Raw genomic sequence first — 23807 nt, 5'->3', positions numbered from 1 at the left:
ATGCCTCAGTGATTTGCTAAATGCCAAGGCTCTCTTTCAGCTGCTCTCATTAGGCCCAGGTCGGACTCCCTACAGTCATGCATCCCTGCTTCCCTACACAGCACCTGTTGCCAAGGCAGCCAGTGCCCGGTTGGGCCCAGGGACATCCAAGACGGTCACCTGGAAGGCAGCATCCCTCTGAGTGTCACCTGGGTGCAGATCCCCTACAACACAATCAGAGACTCTGCTTGAGCAAGACTACCAGAATCCTCCTTCAGGTGCAGACGTGCACCTTTGCCCTTCAGGCCCCCAAAGCCAGGGGCAAGACCCCAAAGAAAAGAAGGAATTCATGTCAGAACTTTCAGCATGGACCATGGGGTATCTTTGGCAGGACCGCTACTGCCTAGAGTCTGGACCCTGAAAACCAGCAGGCCCTGAACTGTGCCAGGGGCTTCTCTGTCTCCCTCTCCTGGGGTCCCTTGGGACATGCAGTTTACCCACCGCCCTTGTCTTTTCTCTGTTCCCTCCCTCACAGGCATATCCCGGCATAGGGTCACACAGGTAAGCCCACTTGCGCTTTCCTCGCCTTTGGGCACTGCCAGGGAGGCAGGCTGGAAGTGCCTGGAGGCATGCCACGCTCACAGCATGTCTCTCCTAGGATGCCTGTGGTTTTGCAGATACAGCATACTTTAGCACATCTCATGTTTTGTGTCATACCGTGCCAGTGTGTGCCACCCTCAGGGAGGGCGTGTGCTGGCTGCTGGGCTGATCTGGGGCAGCACTGGCCCAGGACCTTCCCAGTTCTCCTTGTCACATGTGTGTGGAACAAGTCTCCAGTGCAGCAGGCAATCTGTGACTCTTTCTCCTTCAGCTCTCTGCCCATCTCGGCAGGACCTTAGCCTCACCATCCCGGGTCTTGCCATAGGCACGTCCATCATTTCCAGAGGCCAGCCCGTGGCCCCACACACTGAGGGCTCCACAGGCAGTGGTTTCAAAGCCCCACCCCACGTGATTTGCTCTGTGTGAATCCTTAGACCGTGAAACCCTTTTCCTGATCCAAACACACACAACAACACGGTAGAACTGATGAGCATGTTTTGTATCTGGTCTAATTGCAGATATCTGGAGCCACAGTCTGGAGTTATCACTGGCCATCCTTTCCTCGTTCCCATCCTGGGCAGGGTCAATGCAGAGATACGGCGACTGACCACCTTCAGCCTGGTCGCCTCATGATTCCTCTTCTGGTTGCTCAGCACCTCCTCTCCTGCCGCCTTCATCTCTGGCTCTGCCCTGGGCTGGACACACACACACACACACAGGCAGCACAAATAAGCACGTGTGTATACACACACACGCTCAGCACGGGGACACAAATGCAAATAACGAACATAGGTGTTTCAGGAGGTGAAGGCGACCGAGGCCAGCAATGGCGGAGATGGCGACAGTAGGCACCATGTCCTGCCCTTGGGGCTCCCTGTTCACCTTCTCCACGAATTCTTCCGTATTTTCCCAAGGCAGCCTGAAGCCGCTTCCAGCGCAGCATGTGTGGTGGTGCTGAGCCACCAAGTGGTGGATGTGGAATTTCACAGAAGATCCCAAAGTCAGCACACAGGTGCACTGGGACCCCGGAGAGGACGCCCTTGCAATTTTAGGCCTTCCCAGGGTAAGGGGCGGGAGTGTAAGGCACAGGCAATCTCAAACTCAGTGAGCAACAGGAGGCCAGGAGATGGAAGGACCCATGGAAGGATGATTCTGACAAAGGAACTTAATTCACCCTGCCTCTAATAGTATCACCTAGCACTCTCAACTCTGCAACCACAACTGATTTGAGGGGACTTGCTTCACTCACAGACACACTGAATCCCCAAGCCCCCAGTCTCAGCAGGCCACTTGCTACATGCGTGGCCCAAATTCAGACTCCGCAGCCAGCGTGCATGAGACTGAGCAAGCCCATTTGGGAAAGGACAGTGTCCCGGCTAGCACAAGGCTGTCCCTTCATGGCCCACCTCCAGACCCCTTCACCACATGTGTTTCTGTCATGGAAGAATCTTCTCTCCTGGGGTAGTCCTTCAGGAGATCATCCCACTGATCTTCGCTGATAATCTGCTGGCAACACTTTGCTGCTGAGCAAGCTTATCCCTGGGCTGACCAGGATCTGAACCCTCACACGAGCAGCCAAGAACTCCAACAACAATCATCAACTGTATGCAGGACCAAAACAATACCACCTCAGCAATCCTGTTTGATTCTGGGCAGTTGTGGCCTGACAACCAGTTGAGAAAGTTAAGGCTCCTGGTGTCCAGCCTGCAGCTGGTGCTCCCTGTTCAAAGTCCCAGAACCAACGGACTGGAGTGGAACGATGTCCCCTATACCCTGCAGGAAGAGAGGGGAGATGGGTGTGGATCCCAGAGGTGGATCATCCACACCCCTGCACACCCACAATCATCATTCCCGGACTCACGTGTTACCAGTGATGTCAAGGTAATACTCCTTTATGATCACTCTTTTCAAGAAATAGGGGTGGTCTCGAAAGGAAAAGATCAGCTTGCTGCATGACCGTGGACGGCTCGCACCTGTACCTGCTAGGACAGGGAGGAGGGAAAAGGTGCAAGCTTCTAGGGTCCTCAGCTTGCCTCCCAGGCAGGCATTAACAGCTTCCACGAAGCCTCTCCAAACTCTCACAGTGTAGGACATGGATAACATGGTCCTCCCACACCCCACCAAGTCCCATGCCCACCTGTCCTCAGTCTCCCTCACTGACATTCAAGTCGATCATGTAGCTGAGAAAGTCTTTATCTTGGTCGCTGATCATGACAGGAACTTGAGGGTGGTTCATAATCTGCTTGAGGTCAAGGAGCCATTTATGCCACATGCTGGGCCCAGAAGAGCCAGGCGCATCAGCCCTAGTCTGGGGTGGAAGAAGGACACGGGAAGAGGCATCTTCAAGGATGCTGGGCACTTCTGCTTACCCAGCCACTACTGATGAGCTCAGGCCCTGCCATACCATCAGACAAGCTCATGGCTCTGTGTTCCTGGTGGTGTTCTGTATCTGAGGTGGTCTGCATTCCCCAGGCAGGGGCTGTTTCTGATAGCTATTATTTCCCAGACCTGTGTATGCTGGGTAGTGGCATGTCACTGCCTACATGGTAGGACTAACAATCGTTGTGACAAACCATGTCTGAAAGCAAAGGGGTTGGGGTTGGCTAGTGTATGTCTACATATGTTCTGTGGGTTTGTGTGTGTGTGTGTGTGTGCGTGTGTGTGTGTGACTCCCATATCTCAGTTATTTAAGGAATCATTCACCTTGACAACAATAACTGTCAGCTAAGGCGGCTCTGGTGTACTGTCTCTGGTCATTTCTGACTTAGAGGCTGTTCCTCCTCAGATGCAGGCCTGAAGTAGACACACAGGGTCATGGCTGCGACACTTACAGGTGTGGCCCTGCCCGGACTCTACTCAGCTGTGCCTTTGGAGCCTGCCAATTGCCCAGTACCACACTTCCTTCAGGGTCCACCATCCTGCCCCCTCGCCTCCACCCCTCCTCCTGCTCCTGCCTCTGCACCTCCCCCTCCTCCTGAGCAGCGGACCACAAGGAGTAGCAGGAAGGATACCACGTTGGCCCAGAAGCCAGGGATGCCCTGGATGATGGCACTCTTCTGAGCCAAGTCCCGCTTCCTCCTCTCATGGCTCTTGCACATGAACCAAACGTAGGCCCTGTAGGTTTTCTCAGGCTCAGAGCTCAGTTCCACTTGCAGGGTCGCCAGTGCCTGCATCACATCTAGTGCCGGGGGCTCACTCGGGCCTCCAGGCCTTTCCTGGCACTGCTCCTCCACCGTCTTCTCCTCCAGCTCCAGGGAGGACCCCTGTCGCTGTTACTCATGCGGCACAACCTCCACATCCTCAGTGATGTCCTCTGGAAGCAGCTGGAAACCCCGTCTGATCCCTGCCACGACTCCGTCCACCTGGGCCTCGCCGTCCTCTCCTGCCTCCACTCTGAAGAGGGTGGCATCTTTGCCTGGCGTGGCCACTGGTGGCTGCAACGTCCCAGCCATGCGCAGCATCACCAGGACAGGCCACGGGGCCCCATCCCCCTGAGCACCTAAGGAGCTCACAGCTAAGGAGGTCTGGGGTCCCAGGACGCTCCCGCATTCCTCTCACGCTCCTCTTGGCTCTGCCCATGACCCCAGCCTGGGTCAGACGCTAAGGGACAGGACATAATAGCACCACAGCAAGTGGTGAGCAATGGCGGCCCAGGGTGCAGTAATCCTGTGGGGCCCACTAGCGTTTTTGCTGTGGGGAGTGTGGGGCATGGTTCAGAGGCTATGGCTCGCGTGTGGGGGGGGGGGTGGGAGGGTTGGTCTGAACTATAGAAACGGACGGTGGCAGCCCAGGACAGGGTGAACGGGCCCTGGGACATCAGCCATACAGGCGGGGCCCTAGGCTGTGAGCCACGCACAGGCAGCTGACCCAAATCTAGATCAGTGGCCGAGAGGGTGGTGGACAGCACACGATGGACACGCCCCTAGACCGGATGGCATCTTCCGTGGTTCCTGGGATCCAGCTCCACTACGTGGCCAGACTCTGATCCAGAGAGCTAGCAGGTTTTGCATCTGCCGCTACCTCAGGCACTGTCATTGATCTGGTTCTGGAAATTCCAGCCACGGTTTCCTGATCCACAATCCAAACAGCACACTCCTGTGTCCCACAGGACCTTCAATATCTGGGAGCTCTCCCTGAGTATCCAGAGGATACACAGGGGTGCCAAGTGGCTGGATACTTTTCTCCATGGGACAGACAGACTGTTGCTGGCCGGATGCTAGGGGAGTAGGGAGAAACCCCACCGTTTGCCACGTTGATCTCCATTGTTCAGGGACACCAGGACCCTAGGGTATAGAGCTCTCTCTTTGTCTCTTTGTCTCTGCTTTGGCATAGCACTGTTTGGAGCAATCCTTCCTTGTGTGTTCCAGGGCTGGTGTCTGTGTGTCTCCTTCTCTTTAAGTGGTGCTGTTGCCATTTGCCACTCTATGGACACCAGCGCTTATAGGAGAAGCTTATCCTTGGAGTGAAGGCAAGCCCTTCTCCTCCTGAGTGAGTTGCACCGACGGGAGATCAGTTATTTTTTCCACAGGTTTCGAGAGTGCTTTCTCCATCTTGAAAGCCAACAGTGGGCAGTCCCTGCTGAACCGCAGAAGGGGTCGGGTAACCCTCCCTCCCTCACTGGACAGACATGAACCTGCACAGGCCTGAGGTGGCTTGGCCACACTTTTCACAGAGGGAGAAATGGGGCATGCTCTGCTGGCATGAGGAAGCTCCCTGAACCTTGTTCAAATTCCTGCCAGTGAGTCGCTAAGGACAACTCCCTGTTAAGTTCCGTGACTCACTGGTGCGGGAGACATGTACGTCTGCCCATTTACCCTATCGAGGCCCTTTCAGGTGGTTCTGTTCTCCATCTGAGAACACGTACCAGCCTGCCCAGTTCCCCAATCCTGTGGGGCTGGGAGCAGCAACAGGAACAATCTAAGCCATCCATCGTATAGTCCTGACCCCCTATATATGCTTTCTGCAAAGAGTACAAAGAGTGATGTTTCAGACTGGAAGACTATGCAGGTAGCAAGTGCCTATGCTGCGGTGCTGGTCCATTTCTGAAACCTCACATAAACGGCAAGTGTTGCTCATGCTCACGGTACGGTCAGGGGAAGAATTCCCAGTGTTCGAGAAGGATGGAAAGGGCTTTGTAGCTGCATGTCCAAAGGGCTGTGGGGTCACCCGCTGTGGCTTCTGTGTCTGGCATTGCAGCCTGTTCTGTGTCTTGGCTCCTCTGCACTCTCCCTGGTGGCCCCCAGTCAATTTCTTCCTGCCTCTCCTTTCTGCCAGGCTTCCTGGGTGCACCACTGTGATTCCACTTAGAAACTGCTCACTCAGTGAGATAACAGGCATTGGTACCCTGGCTCCAGTGCTTCTCATGGCCTGAGTATGTACCTTTCCCTATGGCTTTCATGTTTTCGCTATCCAACTTCCATCACCTGGCTGGGTCAGTTCCGACACTTCATATTCACAAGCGTACTGTCAGGCAATTTTGTGCGCACACATGCACACACATGCGTGTGTACACACTAATATCCCTGACAGGAAACTTGCAGATATGCAGAAGTACAAGCTTTCTTCTCCAGGAACATGAGTTTTGGTAACCACCCGAGTTTCTCTGTCCTGGTTATTTTCTTTCACATGCTCATCGATCATGTCAGGTTGCACTTCTAACTCTGTGATTTAGCCTCAAAGGCTACAAAATTTTGGCATTTTTCTCCTGACAGGGACCGATCTGCAGAGAATTGGGCAGGTTGGAAACGCTCGCCCTGGACAGCTGAGTGACAGGCACCTGCGTTCTGCATTCTCCCATCACCTTGGACAGCTTCCCAGTACCAGTCAGGCTATTCTGATCCATTGTCTGTGCAATCCTTCAGGGCACCAGAAAACAAGGACGTCTGGGCTCAGCTGACTTGGAGAACTGTCTTCTTGGTGTGCACCTATCTAGGTCATTCCTGGTCAAATCCGTGTCCCTTTTGCTAGCCTACCACCCCTTAGGGCCCACAACATTCTGAGTGAGGCCCCCTGTTCTTTCTATCTGTGTAGCTTTCGATGTGCACCTGTCTACCTGTGCTTCCAAGTGCTATCTCCCTTTAGCAGGAAGAGGCCAAAGAGATGTCCGAGCCTCCAAGGGCCCCCAGGGACTGTGATGGGCCTGTGTGTGATCCAGTGCTGTGAGGATCCGTGTGTATGTTTGGCAAAACCAATACAAATATTGTAAAGTAAAATAAATAAAAAATATAAGAATTAAAAAGAAAAAACCAAATTCTTCCCTTAGATGAAGATTGTTTACAACCCAGTGTGTGTCCATTGGCTGGACATGGTCCTTGGAATTTCGCTGATGGGTTTGGACCCTAAACTTCAAAATGATGGCAGAAGGTAGAAAGACATTTAGACGTTGTTCTGCGAAAGCAAGGAGAAAGGCACTACTGCCAAAAAGATGACTAAGAGGGAACAATAATAGTCTTCTATCATTGGAAAAATATAATGGTCCCAGGGAGAGTATTTAGATAATATAAAAAGGATCCTTGGGAAGGAAAATTCAGACTCTCAGGAACATTTTCTACGTCAGGACTTGTGAAATAGTGTTCCAAAAAAAGAGGCAGAGACTGTCTTCACTGAAACATGGAAAGTCAACTGAAAATTGAACATGATAAGAACTCCAGCTGGGCATCGCCAATCTACTTCTTAAAGATGAGTTTGCCAAGATGTAGATTTAAGAAAGATCTTGAACTGTAGGCCAAGAACGAACAAGCTATTGCTGCAGGGGAAACATAGATACGTCTCATTAAGTATAATGTTAAGTAATGTAAGCTAGACACAGGGATGCATACTGTATGATTCCGTTCATGTAAAGGTCCAAAAGAGACCAAACTAATCTATGCGTTGAAAGTCAGATATCCTAGTTATCTTTGGAGTGCGGTGATTGGGAGAGACACAAGAGAGTTTTCAGGGTTGCCGGTGATGTTCTGTTTCTTGATTTGGATGCTAATTACGTGGGTGTGTTTAGTTGGTGAGTATCCATGGAACTGTACACTCCTGACTTATGTATTTTTCCATATGTATATTGATAACAAAAAGTTATAAAGCTTTTAAAAATATAAATACATAACCATGTATTGAGGAAGGAGCACATAGATAAAGGGCCACTTCTGGTACAAGGCGTGCAACCTGAGGCCATAAAGATAAGGTGGCATTTCCACACGTAGTCCCTTGTGTTTATGACTACCCTGACCCACGGAATCCCCCAACAGATGATGACCTGGGAAACCTGCCCTTACTGGGCCCACAGATCAAGCCTCCCTTGGGCAGATAGCAGTTTTTCTATCTCAAAAACAACAAGAGGGCTTGATTCCACCCACCCTCACTGATTTGCTAAATGTGAATACTCTCTTTCAGTTGGTCTCATTAGGCCCAGGTAGGACTCCTTACAGTCAGGCATCCCTGCTTACCTACAGAGCCCATGTGCCTAGGAAGCCAGTCCTCGGTTGGGCACAGGGATATCGAAGACGGTCAGCCAGGACGCAGCTTCCCTCTGAGTTTCCGATGGTGCAAATCCCCTCTGAAAACACCAGACAGCCTGCTCCAGCAAGACTGCTAGAATCCTCTCTCAGGTGCAGACACACACCTTTGCCCCTCAGGCCCCAAAAGCCACAGGCAAGGCCCAGATGACAGAAGGAATTTACGTCAGGGCTTCCAGCATGAGCCATGGGGTATCTTGGGCAGGACTTCCCCTAGACCCTGAAAACCAGCAGGCCCTGAACTGCCCCCAGGGGCTTCCCTGTCTCCCGCTCTCCTGAGGTCCCTTGGGACATGCAATGAGCCCACCATCCTTGCTTCCTCCCTGTTCCCTCCCTCATAGGCACACCCCGGCAGAGGAACACACGCGTACACCAACACCTGCACTTTCTTCGCCTTTCTGCACTACCAGGAGACTGGAAGTGCCTGGAGGCATGCCACGCTCACACCTTGTCTCTCTTAGGATGCCTGTGGTTTTGCACGGACAACCTACCTTATTAGCATGTCTTGCATTTTCTGTCGCATCGTGCCAGTGTGTGCCACCCTCATGGAGAGAGCGTGCTGGCTGATGGGCTGATCCTGGGCAGCCCTGGTCCAGGACTTTCCCGGGTCTCCTTTTTATGTGTGTGGAACAAGTCTCCAGTGCAGCAGGCAATCTGTGTCTCTTTCTCCTTCAGGTCTCTTCCTTCTCAGCAAGACCTTAGCCTCCTCAACCATCCCAGGTCCTCTGTATCCGCATCCACCATTTCCGCATGCCGGCTCATGTCCGCACAGACTGTGGGCTCCACAGGCGGTGGTTTGAAATCCCCACACCACTTGATTTGCCCTGGGTGAATCCAGAGACCATGCACCCGCTCTTCCTGGTCCAAACACATACTACAACACGGGAGAAATGGTGAGCGTGTTTCTGTATTTCCTCTAATTCCAGATGTCTGGAGCCAAGTTCCTGTGTTACTACTGGCCATCCTTTCCTCATTCCCATCCTGGACAGGGTCACTGCGGAGATACAGTGAGCAACCACCCTCAGACTTGTGATGCCTTGTGTCTCCTCTTCTGGTTGCTTGGCATCTCCTCTCTTGTTGCCTTCATCTCTGCTTTTTCCCTGGACCAGACACACACACACACACATACACACATAAGCACAGGCAACACAAGCATACACGTGTATACAATTACAGGCTTGATACAGAGACACAAACGTGTACAGGGAACACAGGTGTTTCAGGAGCTGAAGGCACCATGTCCAGCACTGTTGGAGATGGCGTCAGTAGGCACCATGTCCTGCCCTTGGAGCTCCCTGTCCACCTCCTCCCTGAGCACTTCCGTATTTTCCGAAGTCAGCCTGAAGCAGCTTCCAGCGCAGCATGTGTGGCTGTGGAGAGACGCCGATTGGTGGATGTGTAAATTCACAGAAGATCCCAAGGTCAGCACACAGGTGCCCTGGGACACCGGACAGGACGCCCTTTCAATGATAGGCTTTCCCAGGGTAAGGGGTGGGAGTGTAAGGCACAGGCATTCTTAAACTCATTGACTAACAGGAGGCTGGGGGATGGCTTGACACATGGAAAGAAGATTCTGACAAAGATACTTAATTCATCCTGTTTCTAGTAGTATCACCTGGACTACCGCACTGAGGAAGACTTGCTTCACTTGGACACACCGAGTTCCAAAGCCCCCAGTCTCAGCAGGTCATGTGCTACATGCAGGACCCAAAGCCTGGCTCTGCAGCCAGCTTGCATGAGCCTGAGCATCCCCATTTGGAAAAGGACAGTGTCCTGGCCACGACACAGCTGTCCCTTCAGGGCCCGCCTCCAGACACCCTCCCCGCATGTGTCTCTGTCAGTTACCGCTCGGAGCAGAACTTTCCTTCCTCGGGTAATACGTCACAGGACTGTCCCACATGTCTTGACCAATGATCTGCTGGCAACACAAGCAAGGTCAGCCCAGGGCTGACCAGGCCCAAACACTCTCGTGAGCATCCAAGAACTCCAACATCAGTCATCAACTGTATGCAGGCCCAAAGCAACTCCACCTCAGCAATCCTGTTCGATCCTGGGCAGTTGTGGCCTGACAACCAGTTGAGAAATTTAAGACTCCTGATATACAGCCTGCAGCTGGGTGCTCCTCATTCAAAGTCCAAGAACCAGTGGAGTGGCGTGGAATAACGCGCCCTATACCCTGCAGAAAGACAGGGAACACAGGGGTGGATTCCGCAGGTGGATCATCCATCCCCTAACACACCTACACCTCCATGAAGCCATGTCTTACCAGTGATGTCAAGGTAATACTCCTTAATGATCACCATGTTCCAGAAGTAGGCATTGTCCCCAAAGGAAATGATCACCTTGCCGTTGGACCTTGGATGGCTCTGCACCTGCACCTTCTAGGACAGGGATGAGGGTAAAGGTACAAGCTTCTAGGTGCCTCAGCTTGCCTCCCAGGCAGGCATTAACAGTTTCCACAAAACCTCTGCACATTCTCACATCACATGAACATAGATAACATGATCCCCCCAACTCCCCACCAAGTCCCGTACACGCATGCCCTCATTCTCCCTCACTGACCTTCAAGTCAATCTTGTAGTTAAGAAAGTCTTTATCTTGGTCGCTGATCATGACAGAAACGTGAGCGTGGTTCATAATCTGCTTGAGGTCAAGGAGCCATGCAGGCCACATGCTGGGCCAGAAGAGCCAATAGCAACAGCCCTAGTCTTGAGTGGAAGAAGCACACTGGAATAGGAATTTCCAAGGATGCTGGGTACTTCCACTTGCCCAGCCACCACTCATATCCTCAGGCCCTGCCGTGCCATCAGACCCACTCCTGGCTCTGGGTTCCTTGTGGTGTTCTGCATCTGAGGTGGTCTGCATCCCCCAAGCAGGGGTTGTTTCTGACTGCTACGCTCCTCCTCCTGACTTGTGTGTGCTGGGTAGTGTAATGTCACTGCTTATCGTGTCAGGATTTGCAGTCCCTGTTGCACACTGTGTCTTCAGGCAAGGGGGTGGTGTGCATGTGTATGTGTGAGTGTGTGTGTGTGTGTATGTGTGTGTGTGTCTTCAGCAAGAAGGCCCTCGGTCTCTGACCTGCTCCCTGTCTTCACAGCAGATGGCAGGCGTGTGTCTGAATCCGTCTGGCACTCAGAGCAGATGAGAATAGCAGCCCCTTCCAGCTCCTCTTTGCTTGTGGACCACCTCGTGCCTTTGCATTGCACTAGTGACAGCAACTCCAGGGGCTCTGACTGACGGGCATGGGTCTTGGACTCCCGCTCTCTCAGCTCTTTCCCGGGATCATCCACATTTACAACAATAACTGTCTCTGGTGGCTGCTCTGGTGTACTGTCTCTCGTCATTCCTGACCTAGAGGCCTCAGGTGCTGATCCTCCTCAGATGCAGGCCTGAGGGAGACACCCAAAGTCATGGCTGTGACACTTACAGCTGTGGCCCTAAGGGACTCTTCTCAGCTGTGCCTTTGGAGCCTGCCTCTGCCTCGGACCACACTTCATTCAGGGGTCTCCCACGCCTCCCCTGTTCCCTTGCCCTGTGGCCTCACCTGTTTTAGCAGGATCTTCAGCACAATCATCTTGAAGGTGCCTTTGCCATTCTTTAATTTGGCTATAAAGCTCACAACTTTTAGCGGCACAGTAACGCAATTTTTCTAACGTGCACTGTTAGAGTTTGATGAGCTCTTGTTGAGTTTCTTGGTTTCAGTTAGAAAGCCCTGCATTACTCTTAGGGCTCTAGAAGCTTCTGAAACAAAGGCAAGACTACAAGTATTCCAGACTAATTGGATGATGATATAGATTTCTAAATACTTAACAGATTCTGCTTCCCCACCACCTAAAAATTTGCCCCCAACTCCTGAAGAGCTTCATGATTTTATTGCGGGAATCTGGTAGAATTGAGATTTCTCAGTGCTTCGTAATTTCATCAGTAAGCTTTTCTGAGGTGAAAAACACATTGGAGTTAGTTTTTAAGTTAGCCCTAGACATAGAAGGAATACAGATTGGAAGAAAAGAAAAAAAAATACTGTTAGAAGATGCCATGACCCTCTACACAGAGAACAATAAGGATGTCAGCAGAAAATTACTTGAGCTAGTCAATGAATAGAGTATAGCTGCAGGAGACAAAATTAATACTCAGGAATCCCTTGAGTCCCTTTCATTCTGATACACTAGCAATGAAAAGCAAGAAAGAGAACTTAAGGAAAGTATCTCATTCACCATCCAGGGAAGAGAATCAAATATTTAGGAATATGGTCACTTGAAGAAAGCAAGGACCTGGTACAGAAAACCATAAAACCATGGTGAAAGACATCAAAGATCACACAAATAGAAGAAGACGTGTACCATGTTCTTGGATCAGAAGAATCAGTATAGTGACCACGAGTGTGCAACTCAAGGCAATCGATCAGTACGTTCATTCACATTGATATTCTCATATTCAACTGTGAAATCCCTATCAAAACACCAACGGTGTGTTTCACTGACCTAGAACAAATAATTTCACAATCTGTGTGGAAACACAAAAGACCTCCAAAGAGGAAATCACTCTTGAGAAACAATGGAAACGGAGGAATCAGACTTCCTGACTTCAGACTATACTACAAAGCTACTCATCAAGAGTATAAGGTCCTGGGCCAAAGACAGATATACAGACCCATGGAACAAAATAGGGAGTCCAGAGACGAAGCCACACACCCACGGCCTCCTTGTCTTTGACAGAGGAGGCATCAATATGCAACGGAGCAAAGACAACCTCTTGAACAAGCGGGTCTGGGAAAACAGTCAACCACATTAAAAGAATGAAATGTTTGCTAATGGCACACACACAAACACATGCAAAATGGATTAAAGACCTAAGTGGAAGACCGGAAACTATAATGTTCTTAGAGAAAAACACAGGCAGAACACTCTCTGACAGAAATCACAGCAAGATCTTCTCCTCAGTGACCCACCTCCCAGAGTAATGGAAATAAACACAGAAGGAAACAACAGTGACCAATTTAAATTTCTAAGCTTCTGCACAGTGAAGCAAACTATAAGCAAGGTGAAAAGACAGCCTTCAGAACTGGAGCAAATTACAACAAAGCACACAGCTGCCCAAGAGTTAATCTCCCACATATACAAGCAGCTCATGCAACTCAATACCAGAAAAATAAACAACCCGACCAAAAAGTGGGCAAAAGAACTAAATAGACATTTCTCTAGAGAACATATACTGATGGCTAACGAACACAGGACACATGCTCAACATCACTCATTATCAGAGTGATGAGAGTCAATACCGCAATGAGATGTCATCTCACACTGGTCCCAAGGACCATCACCCAAAGTCTCAAGCAAGAAACCCTGGAGAGGGAGTGAAAAGGTAACCAACTTACACTGTTGCTAGGAATGAAAACTGGTATAGCCACAATAAACCATATGATTTCTTCAAAACCTGGAAATGGAACTGTCCTATGACCAGCAATCACCCAAGCATACACCCCAAGGAAAGCAAAACTGAAAGAGACACATGTACGCCGCTATTCATCCCACGATTGCTGGGGTCCAGCACAGGCAGGATCCAGGCAAACCCTCAGGAGAAACGGCGAATGATTTAGAGAGAGATAAGGAAAGAATGTTGTAGATAAGAAAATAGAGGGGAGAAAGAGGCTGTTATTCCTTGGCCAGGCAAGAGGGAGCTTCTGTGTTCCAAGGGATCAGCCTGAAAAAGAGAGGGAGGGAGAGGGAGAGAGAAAGAAAGAAAGAGGAAAAAAATAAAAATGCGGGATGACCAAGCTTCTTCAGTGAGCAAGGCCCATTATTTTACTTTCAAAGGGACTTTTATACCTTCAGTTGTACGTAGAGGGAAGTGAAAGATGCAAAGTCATACAGAGTCAGGCCAAACATTACATCTGTTTTGTCTCTGTCAAATCCACGATTTTTTTTCTGCATACCTTTCCGAGAAACAATACTGTGTACGTTATCTTCTGGCCTTGGAGGCCTGTGAACATTTTATGACCCTCTTTAGATAAAGCCTCTTTAACCAGAAAACTTATTTTCCCTTGAAATGTGTTTTCTCTCTATTTCTAACCTATGTCAGCCTCAGAAAGTATTAAACAAGTTACATTTCTCACGGAGGAAAGGTGCAGTGAGTTACAAGAAAGAAAGAACCAATTAGCTCAAAGGTCTGATGTGGTTAATTTCAAGGCTACACTTCTTCTTACATTACAACTATGTTAACGAATGCACTCTCAGGTGTCCGATGGATAAGAGATATGGGAACTCAGCGACAAGCTTCGGCCCAATAATGAAATCCTACGCCAGCACTACTCTAATAACTTTTAATTCTTTGGAAGGCTCTATGTTTCAGGCTTCCCATGCGTCTCACAGTTGGGAGGCTGTGAACAATCATATGTGTAGCTGCAAGAGTCTGGATAAACCTGTCAAGCAAGCTAGAATGCTAACAGTGGGGGTTTGATTTGAAATATTCCTCTCATGTCCAGGAGACTTATTAGCTAGATAGAGCCCTAAGCTGATTTACTCCAGAGAAAGGTGGTTGTGGATAGCCCCCTGTATGTCAGGAGAGTTGGTGAAAGGCACAAAATAGTGAGACAGACAGATTCTGGTTTGGGGGTAGATGCTCGAGCAGGTCTAGGGAGACCCTCGAGTCCTGAAGCCTTGCTTTAACAGTTCATTTCCACATGACCTTGTCATGGGTGGGATCTCCCGTGCTGGCTCCCGGCACACGACTGTTTACGATAGCTAGGGCATGGAAGCAATCTAGATATCCACTGCAGGTGAATGGATAAGAAAGTGGTGGTATATATACATGGTGGACTATTACTCAGCTGTGGAAAGGAATGCATTTGAGTCAATTCTAGAGAGGTGGGTGAAACAGGAGCCTCCTCTACAGAATGAAGTAAAGTCAAAAAGAGGAATCCAGGTCCTGTGTAGGAATGCATATGTATGAAATTTGGAGAGATGGTCCTGATGATCCAACATGCAGGGCAGCAAAGGAGACAGACATGGAAAGAACAGACTGTGGAGAGGGCAATGGTGGGGTGATTTGAGCGAAGAGCACTGAAACATATACGTTACCATACATAAACAGATGACTGGTGCAAGTTCAGTGCATGAGGCAGGGCACCCAAAACCAGTGCTCTGGGACAACAAAGAGCAATAGTCTGGGGAGTGAGGTGGGAGGAAGGTTCTGGATGCAGGAACACATGTGTACTGGTGACCTACTCTTGTTGATGTAAGGCAAAAACTAACCCAATATGTAAATTTAATGTCTTCCCATTAAAATAATTTGAAAAAAATGAAAAGATTGCTTTCTGAAATTTCAGTGTTGGGAGCACAATGGTCCAGCCTCTCTTCTGATCCTATGTAACAATGTCTGGTTTGAATGAGGGTAGTGGAGCCATCCCATGTTGAAAGTCAGGAAGGGCAGTGGGAGGAGATACCCCTCATCCAAGGTAAGGAGCAGCGGCTGAGCTTCGCGGCAACAGCCGTGAAGAGATACCTCACGTCCAAGGTAAGAGAAACCCAAGTAAGACGGTAGGTGTTGCAAGAAGGCATCAGAGGGCAGACACACTAAAACCATACTCACAGAAAACTAGTCATTTTAATCACACTAGGACCACAGCCTCTTCAAACTCAATGAAACCAAGCCATGCCCACGGGGCAACCCAAGGCAGGCGGGTCATGGTGGAGAGGTCGGACAGAATGTGGTCCACTGGAGAAGGGAATGGCAAACCACTTCAGTATTCTTGCCTTGAGAACCCCATGAACAGTATGAAAAGGCAAATGGTAGGATACTGAAAGAGGTACTCCCCAGGCCAGTAGGTGCCCAATATGCTACTGGAGGTCAGTGGAGAAATAACTCTAGAAAGAATGAAGGGACGGAGCCAAAGCGAAAACAATACCCAGCAATGGATGTGACTGGTGATAGAAGCAAGGTCCAATGCTTTAAAGGAAAAAAAGGAGAATTACACACCAGAACATTCGGCACACCTAAACCACACAACTAACAGCCAAAAGCCAACAGAAAACAACCAAATTACACGCCAGAGCAGCATTCTGCATGACTCAGCCCCGCCAACTAGCAGCCCCAAGAAAAGGGAGAAAAGCCGCTTGACATACCAAAGCAATATAATAGCACACAAGCAGCCCCAATGCAACGGGGGGGAAAAAATGCTGAATTAAACATCAAAACAACATTCAACCCTACTAATAGCTTCAAATGGAGGGAAAAAAGCCACTTTATACACAAAAGCATCATTCCGCACTACCAGCAGCCCACAAGACGAATTACACACCAGAACAACATTCTTCATGATTAAGCCACCCCAAATAGCAGCCCCAAGCCCATGGAGAAAACCAGAGGTACACACCAGACCAACATTCTACGCGACTCAGCCCCCGCAACTAGCAGCCTCAAACAAAGGGATAAAAGCCGCTTTACACACCAAAGCAATAGAACGGAGCACAAGCAGCCCAAAGGCAACAGGGAAAAATAATTTAAAAAGCCGAATTATACACCAAAGCAACATTCAGCCCGACTAGCAACCCCAAGTGGAGGGAGAAAAGCCGCGTTACCCAGCAAAGGAACACTCCGCACAACTAGCAGCCCCAAGCCCACAGAGAAAAGCCGAATTACTCGTCAGAGCAACATTCTGCACTATTAAGCCCTCGCAACCTGCAGTCCCAAGCAAAGAGAGAACAGCCTTACACACCAAAGCAATAGTACAACACACTAGCAGCCCCAAAGCAACGGAAAAGAAATAAAACTGAATTAAACACCAAAACAAAATTCAGCCGGACTAGAACACGCAAGTGGAGGGAGAAAACCCGTGTTACCCATCAAACCAGCATCCCACACAACTGGCAGCCCCAAGCCAATGGAAAAAAGCCGAATTACGCACCAGAGCTACATATTTCACGTCTAAGCCCCCGCAACTATCAGCCACAAGCCAACAAATTACACACCAGAGCAACATTCTCCCTGACTCAGCCCCGCAACTAGCCGCCCCAAGCCAACGGAAAAAAAAAAAAAAAAAAAAAACACCCGAATTACAAACTAGAGCAACATTCTGGACCACTCAGCCCCAAGCCAAAGGAGAAAAGCCCCTTTACACACAAAAGGAATAGCACGGCGCACAAGCAGCCCCAATGGATCGGGAAAAAATGTAAAAAGCGGAATTACACAGCAAAGCAACATTCAGCCCGACTAGCAACCCCAACTGGAGGGCGTAAAGACGCGTTACCCCCCAAAGCAGCATTCCACACAACTAGCAGCCCCAAGCCAATTGGAAAAGGCGAATTACACACCACAGGAATATCCTGCGCGATTAAGCCCCCGCCACCTGCAGCCCCAAGCCAAAGGAGAAAAGCCTGTTTACACACCAAAGCAACTGTCCAGAGCACTAGCAGCCCCAAGGCAACAGGACAAAAAAAAAAAAAAAAAAGAAGAAGAAAGAATTAAACACCACAACAACATTCAGCCAGACTAGAACATCCAAGTGGAGGGAGATAGGCCTTGTTACCCACCAAACCAGCATCCCACACCACTACCAGCCCCAAGCCAAGGAACAAAAGCCGGTTTACACACCAAAACAATACTCCGGTGCACTAGCAGCCCCAAGCCAATGGAAATAAAGCCAAATTACACACCACAGCAACATTCTGCACAACTAAGGCCCCACAACTAGCAGCCCCAAGCCAACGGATAAAAGCTGAATTACACACCACAACAACATTCTGCAGGACCAAGCCCCCACAACTAGCAGCCCCAAGACAAAGAAAAAAACCCAAATTACACACCAGAGCAACATTCTGGACGACTAAGCCCCCGCAACTAGCAGCCTCAAGACAAGGGAGAAAAGCCAGTTTACACACCAAAGCAATAGTACGCGCACTAGCAGCCCCAAGCAAATGGGAAAAAAAGCCAAGTTACACACCACAGCAACATTCTGCACAACTAAGCCCCAGCAACTAGCAGCCCCAAGTGGAGGGAGAAAAGCTGGTTTACACACCAAAGCTATTGTCTGGCGCTCCAGCAGCCCAAGTCATCGGAAACAAACAAACAAACAAAAAGCCTATTTACCCACCAGACCAACATTCAGCCCCACTAGCACCCACAAATGGAGGAAGAAAAGCCACGTTACCCACCAAAGCAGCACTCAGCACAACTAGCAGCCCCAAGCCAATGGAAAAAAGGCAAATTACACACCAGAGCAACATTCTGCACGACTAAGCCCCACAACTAGCAGCCCCAAGTCATAGGAGAAAAACCGTTTTACACACAAAAGCAATAATATGCCCCACTAGCGACTCCAATGCCAAAGGTTAAAAAAAAAAAAAATACGAATTACACACCAGAGCAACATTCAGCCTGACTTAGCAGCTCCTTGAGGAGAGAGAAAAGCCGCGATACCCACCAGAGCATCATTCCGCACAACTAGAAGCCCCAAACCAACGGAAAAAGCCAACTTACACACCAGAGCAACATTCTCCACGACCAAGCCCCCACAACTAGCAGCCCCAAGTCAAGGGAGAAATGCCCGTCTACATGCCAAAACAATAGTTCTGCACACTAGCAGCCCCAAAGCAAGCGAAAGAGAAAAACAACTGAATTACACACCAGAGCAACATTCAGCCTGACTAGCAGCTTCTTGTGGAGGGAGACAAGACGTGAAAAGCCAACTTACACACCAGAGCATCATTCCACACAACTAGAAGCCCAAAACCAACGGAAAGAAACCCGAATTACACACCAGAGCAACATTCTGACGACTAAGCCCCCCCAACTGACAGCCCCAAGCCAATGGAAAACAGCCGAATTTCATACCAGAGCAACATTCTGTACGACTAAGCCCCCGCAACAAGCAGCCCCAAGCCAACGGAAAAAAGAAGCCGGTTTACATGCCATAGCAGTAGTAAAGCGCACCAGCAGCCCCAAGGAAACGGGGGTGGGAGAGTCGAAATAAACAGCAAAACAACCTTCAGCCCTACTAGCAGCCCCAAGCGGAGGGAGAAAAGCCGCGTTACACAACAAAGCAGCATTCCACACAACTAGCAGCCCCAAACCTACGGAAACAATCCAAATTACACACCACAGCAACATTCTACGTGACTAAGGCCCCGCAACTAGCAGCCCCAAGCCAACGGAACAAAGCCGAATTACACACTAGAGCAACATTCTACACGACCAAGCCCTTGCAACAAGCAGCCCCAAGCCAACAGAGAAAAGCTGACTTTCACACCAGAGCAACATGCTGCATGACTAAGCCCTCACAACTAGCAACCGTAAGCCAACGGAAAAAAAGCCGAATTTCACACCAGAGTAACATTCTGCACGACTAAACCCCGCAACAAGCCGCCCCAAGCCAATGGAAAAAAAAAAAAAAAAGCCAGTTTACATGCCACAGCAGTAGTAAGGCGCACTAGCAGCCCCAAGGAAACGGAGTCGGTGGGCAGGGGGGAGGCGTTGGCGGAAAAGTCGAAATAGCAAAACAACCTTCAGCCCGACTAGCAGCCCCAAACCTACGGAAAAAATCCAAATTACACACCACAGCAACATGCTGCATGACTAAGGCCCTGCAACTAACAGCCCCAAGCCAATGGAAAAGAAGCCGAATTACACACCAGAGCAAAACAACATTCGGCCGGACTAGCAACCCCAAGTGGAGGAGGAAAAGACGTCTTACCCACCAAAGTAGCATTCCGCACAACTAGCAGCCCCAAGCCAAGGGAGAAAAGCCAGTTTACACAGCAAAGAAATAGTCTGGCGCACTAGCAGCCCCAAGGCAACGGAAAGAAAAAAAAAAAAATTCGAATTACACACCAAAACAACATTCAGCCCAACTAGCACCCCCAAGTGGAGGAAGAAAAGTCGTGTTACCCGCCAAAACAGCATTCCACACAACTAGCAGCCCCAAGCCAACGGAAAAAAACCCGAATTACACATCAGAGCAACATTCTGCACGACTAAGCCTCCGCAACTAGCAGCCCCAAGCCAAAGGAGAAACACAAGTTTACACACCAAAGTAATAGCCCAGCGCACTAGCAGCCCCAAGGCAACGGCAAGAAAAAAACAAAAAGTCTAGTTACACACCTAAGCAACATTCAGCCAACTAGCAGCCCCACTCCAGTACTCTTGCCTGGAAAATCCCATGGACAGAGGAGTCTGGTAGGCTGTGGTCCATGGGGTCGGGAAGAGTCGGACACGACTGAGTGACTTCCCTTTCACTTTTCACTTTCATGCTTTGGAGAAAGAAATGGCAACCCACTCCAGTGTTCTTACCTGGAGAATCCCAGGGACAGGGGAGCCTGGTGGGCTGCCGTCTACGGGGGTCACACGGAGTAGGACACGACTGAAGTGACTTAGCAGCAGCAGCAGCCCCAAGTGGAGGGAGAAAAGCTGCTTTACTGACCAAAGCAGCATTCCTCACAACAAACAGCCCCAAGCCAACGGAAAAAAAACCAACCCCGAATTACACACCACAGCAACATTCTGCAAGACTAAGCCCCCGAACTTGCAGCCCCTAGCCTAAGGAGAAAATCCAGGTTACACACCAAAGCAGTAGTCCGGCGCACTAGCAGCCCCAAGGTGGGGTGGGGGTGGGGGGGGGGAGGCCGAATTCCACACCAAAGCAACATTCAGCCTGACTAGCAGCCCCTAGAGGAGGGAAAAAAGCCGTGTTACCCACCAAAGCAGCATTCCACACAACTAGCAGCCCTAAGCCAAAGGAAAAAAGGCGAATTACACACCAGAGCAACATTCTGCATAACTAAGACCCGGCAACTAGCAGCCCCAAGCCAAGGGAAAAAAAACAAACTACACACCAGAGCAACATTCTGCACGACTAAGACCCCGCAACCAGCAGCCCCAAGCCAAGGGAGAAAAGCCAGTTTACACACCAAAGCAATAGTCTGGCGCACTAGCAGCTCCAAAGCAATGGGAAAAAAAAAAAAAAAAAAAAAAGCCGAACTAAACACCAAAGCAACATTCTGCCTGTGCAGCAGCCCCAAGTAGAGGGAGAATAGCCGCGTTACCCACCAAAGCTGCATTCCACACAACTAGCAGCCCCAAGCCAACGGAAAAAAGCTGGTTTACACAGTAAAGCAATAGTCTGGCGCACTAGCAGACCCACGGCAACGGGGAAAAAAAAAAAAAGCCAGTTTACACACCGGAGGAACATTCAGCCGGACTAGCAGAGCTTATCGGAGGGAAAAAAAAAACCAAACCAAAACCGTATTACAGACCAAAGAAGCATTCCGCACCTGAAACAGGCCCCAGCCAACGGGGAAAAAAAGCCTCATTACACACCAAAGCAACATTCTGCACAACTAGCGGCCCCTATTGGAGAAGGAAATGGCAACCCACTCCAGCCTTCCTGACTAGAGAATCTCCGCGACAGGCTAGACTGGTGGGCTGCTGTCAAGGGGTTAGGGTTAGACACGACTGAAGGGACTCAGCAGCAGCGGCCCCAGGTGAAGAGAAAAAAGCCACATTACACACCACAGCAACATTTTGCGAGAAACTAACGCATCATTCCACATGACTAGCAGCCCCAAACCAACGGAAAAAAAAGCCGATTTGCACACCAAAGCAACACTAGGCGAGAAACGAAAGCAACATTCCATGCGCCTAGCAGCCCCAAACCAATGGGAAAAAGCCGAACTGCATACCAATGCAACATTCCACACGACTAGCAGCCCCAAACCAATGGGAAAAAAGAAAAAAAAAAAAACGAATTACACACCGAATGCAACCAACATTCCGCCCTAGTAGCCATAAGCTTGTGGAGAAAAGTCCAGCCTTATATACCAAAGAAAAGTTACAATGGAAAAACAGCTTTCTCAGTCCCAGGGTAGGAGTATATGTCCAGTATATCCTCCCACAGCCAACATCCAGACATTTCAAACCCCCTTCTTTGCCCCACCCCCACTCCCACCCAGCCCTCCATTCAGACAAAAGAACCCTCGAACTTCACCGGCTTTCCATTGCTACTTCAGGCACTGATTCTCCAAGGAATAAAAATTAAAGATACTTTTCAAGAAATAAACTAATAAGACTTTTAAGGGTAATGTACACACACACACGTATATACATACACTCAGCTACTAGCTCTTATGGGGAAAAGCCTGACAGGAAAATTCAGTCTGAGTTACCATTTTTCTCCAGTAAAATACTGATGCTATACCTATAAACATGTTCTTGTAAGGTGTAAATCCGGTTTTCCATCTTAAAATGCCTTTCTTTTGTTACCTTTCTTTTGTCTCGTTCTTCCGAACACGCAACACCAAACCTCCTCAGTCGACCACTAGCTAAACTAATGTTAAACGCAGCCCTGCCTCTTCCATCAAGAGCATAAGGAACCGGATGTATGGGGTGAGGAGACAAGCGTAAGGGACCTTTATGTATCGCGAGATGAACCGCAGAGACAGTACGGCGGGAAGAAAATACAGAGGCAGAGGAGGGGTAAATGGAGACCTTTGAGGGACAGTCTAAAAAAAATAAAAATAAAAAGAGCAAAATATTCTACTAGATTTACCAATCGCGTTAACTTAATCACTACAAAATACAGAAGAGAACTTTTACCATTACCTGTTTTTCATAATTTATTGCCGTCTCAAACGTCACCAATATCATCACTCTTGCATGGCATATTGTTTAATTGTGTGTGATTTTCCTTTTCCGTAATACAAAAGAAAAGTAAAAATAAGAAAAAATAATGAAAATATTTAAAATATTTAGGAGTTGAAAGCCTTAGTGTCTTTGCAGTAAACATATTTGGAACTTTGTCATTAAGCAAATACAGGTAATGTTTTACACTAAAAATCCCAAAAGTAACAAAATGAGGAGATCCACTACGGACAATTTCTGCAATTTCTGTCACCTCAGTTTCTGTATAATAAACACAATTTTCAGCTAATACATGTCTATACCTGAAAAAACTCTGCTGACAGACTATTTTTCCCTAATATAAAATTCTTCCTTCTAGGAGTTAACATGAAAAATCATATCTAACAGAAGAAAATGGACTTAATGAAGGACAGGACTAACACTTATTTTCCAAGGGTTTCTCTAGAATTTATCTATGTAGTTTATATAGCCATTTAATATATATACATAAATATTTATACATGTATATATATATTTATGCTTATGTAAGATTTCATATATACATATATATGTAAGTATATTAAATTTTACTATTCTTAAAAAGCAATACTATAGCTCCTTTTTCAGCGCTTATGTCTTATTTTAATACTGATGTCTACTAATCTTTATATTTCCCCAATCACAGAAATACTTAGAATTTCTTAGTAAGCTGTTATAAATAAGTAATATAGTGTGACTGGTTCTTCTAAAGTAGTGATTGATCTTTTTAATAATCTTCTTTAGTTGAATCCCTGGAGAAGGAAATGACAACCCATTTTGGTATTCTTGCCTGGAGAAGCCCATGGATAGAAGAGCACTGGGGCACTGGTAAGCTCCAATCCATGCAGTCTCAAAGAATGGGACAGAACTGAGCAAACATACTGTAGGTAAATGGGGCTTCTTTGATGACTCAGTGGAAAAGAATCTTCCTCCAGTACAGAAGACCTGAGTTTGATCCCTGGCTCAGAACAATCCCCTGGAGAAGGAAATGGCCACCCTCTCCAGTATTTTTGCCCAGAGAGTTTCACGGACAAGGAGCCTGGCAGGTTATAGGCCATGGAGTCGCAAAGAGCCAGA

General features: G+C 48.7%; 1 pseudogene; it reads right to left on the bottom strand.

Annotated features, from left to right (window-relative positions):
* Nucleotides 1-1974: 1974 nt before the first annotated feature.
* Nucleotides 1975-4195, bottom strand: LOC128070918 (testis-specific Y-encoded protein 1-like; annotated as a pseudogene).
* Between the last annotated feature and the right edge of the window lie 19612 nt (nucleotides 4196-23807).

This window comes from Budorcas taxicolor, chromosome Y (assembly GCF_023091745.1).
Source record: "Budorcas taxicolor isolate Tak-1 chromosome Y, Takin1.1, whole genome shotgun sequence".
Taxonomy (NCBI): domain Eukaryota; kingdom Metazoa; phylum Chordata; class Mammalia; order Artiodactyla; family Bovidae; genus Budorcas; species Budorcas taxicolor.
Note: the sequence above shows the minus strand (reverse complement) of the source record. Positions and strands in the feature narration are given on the sequence as shown.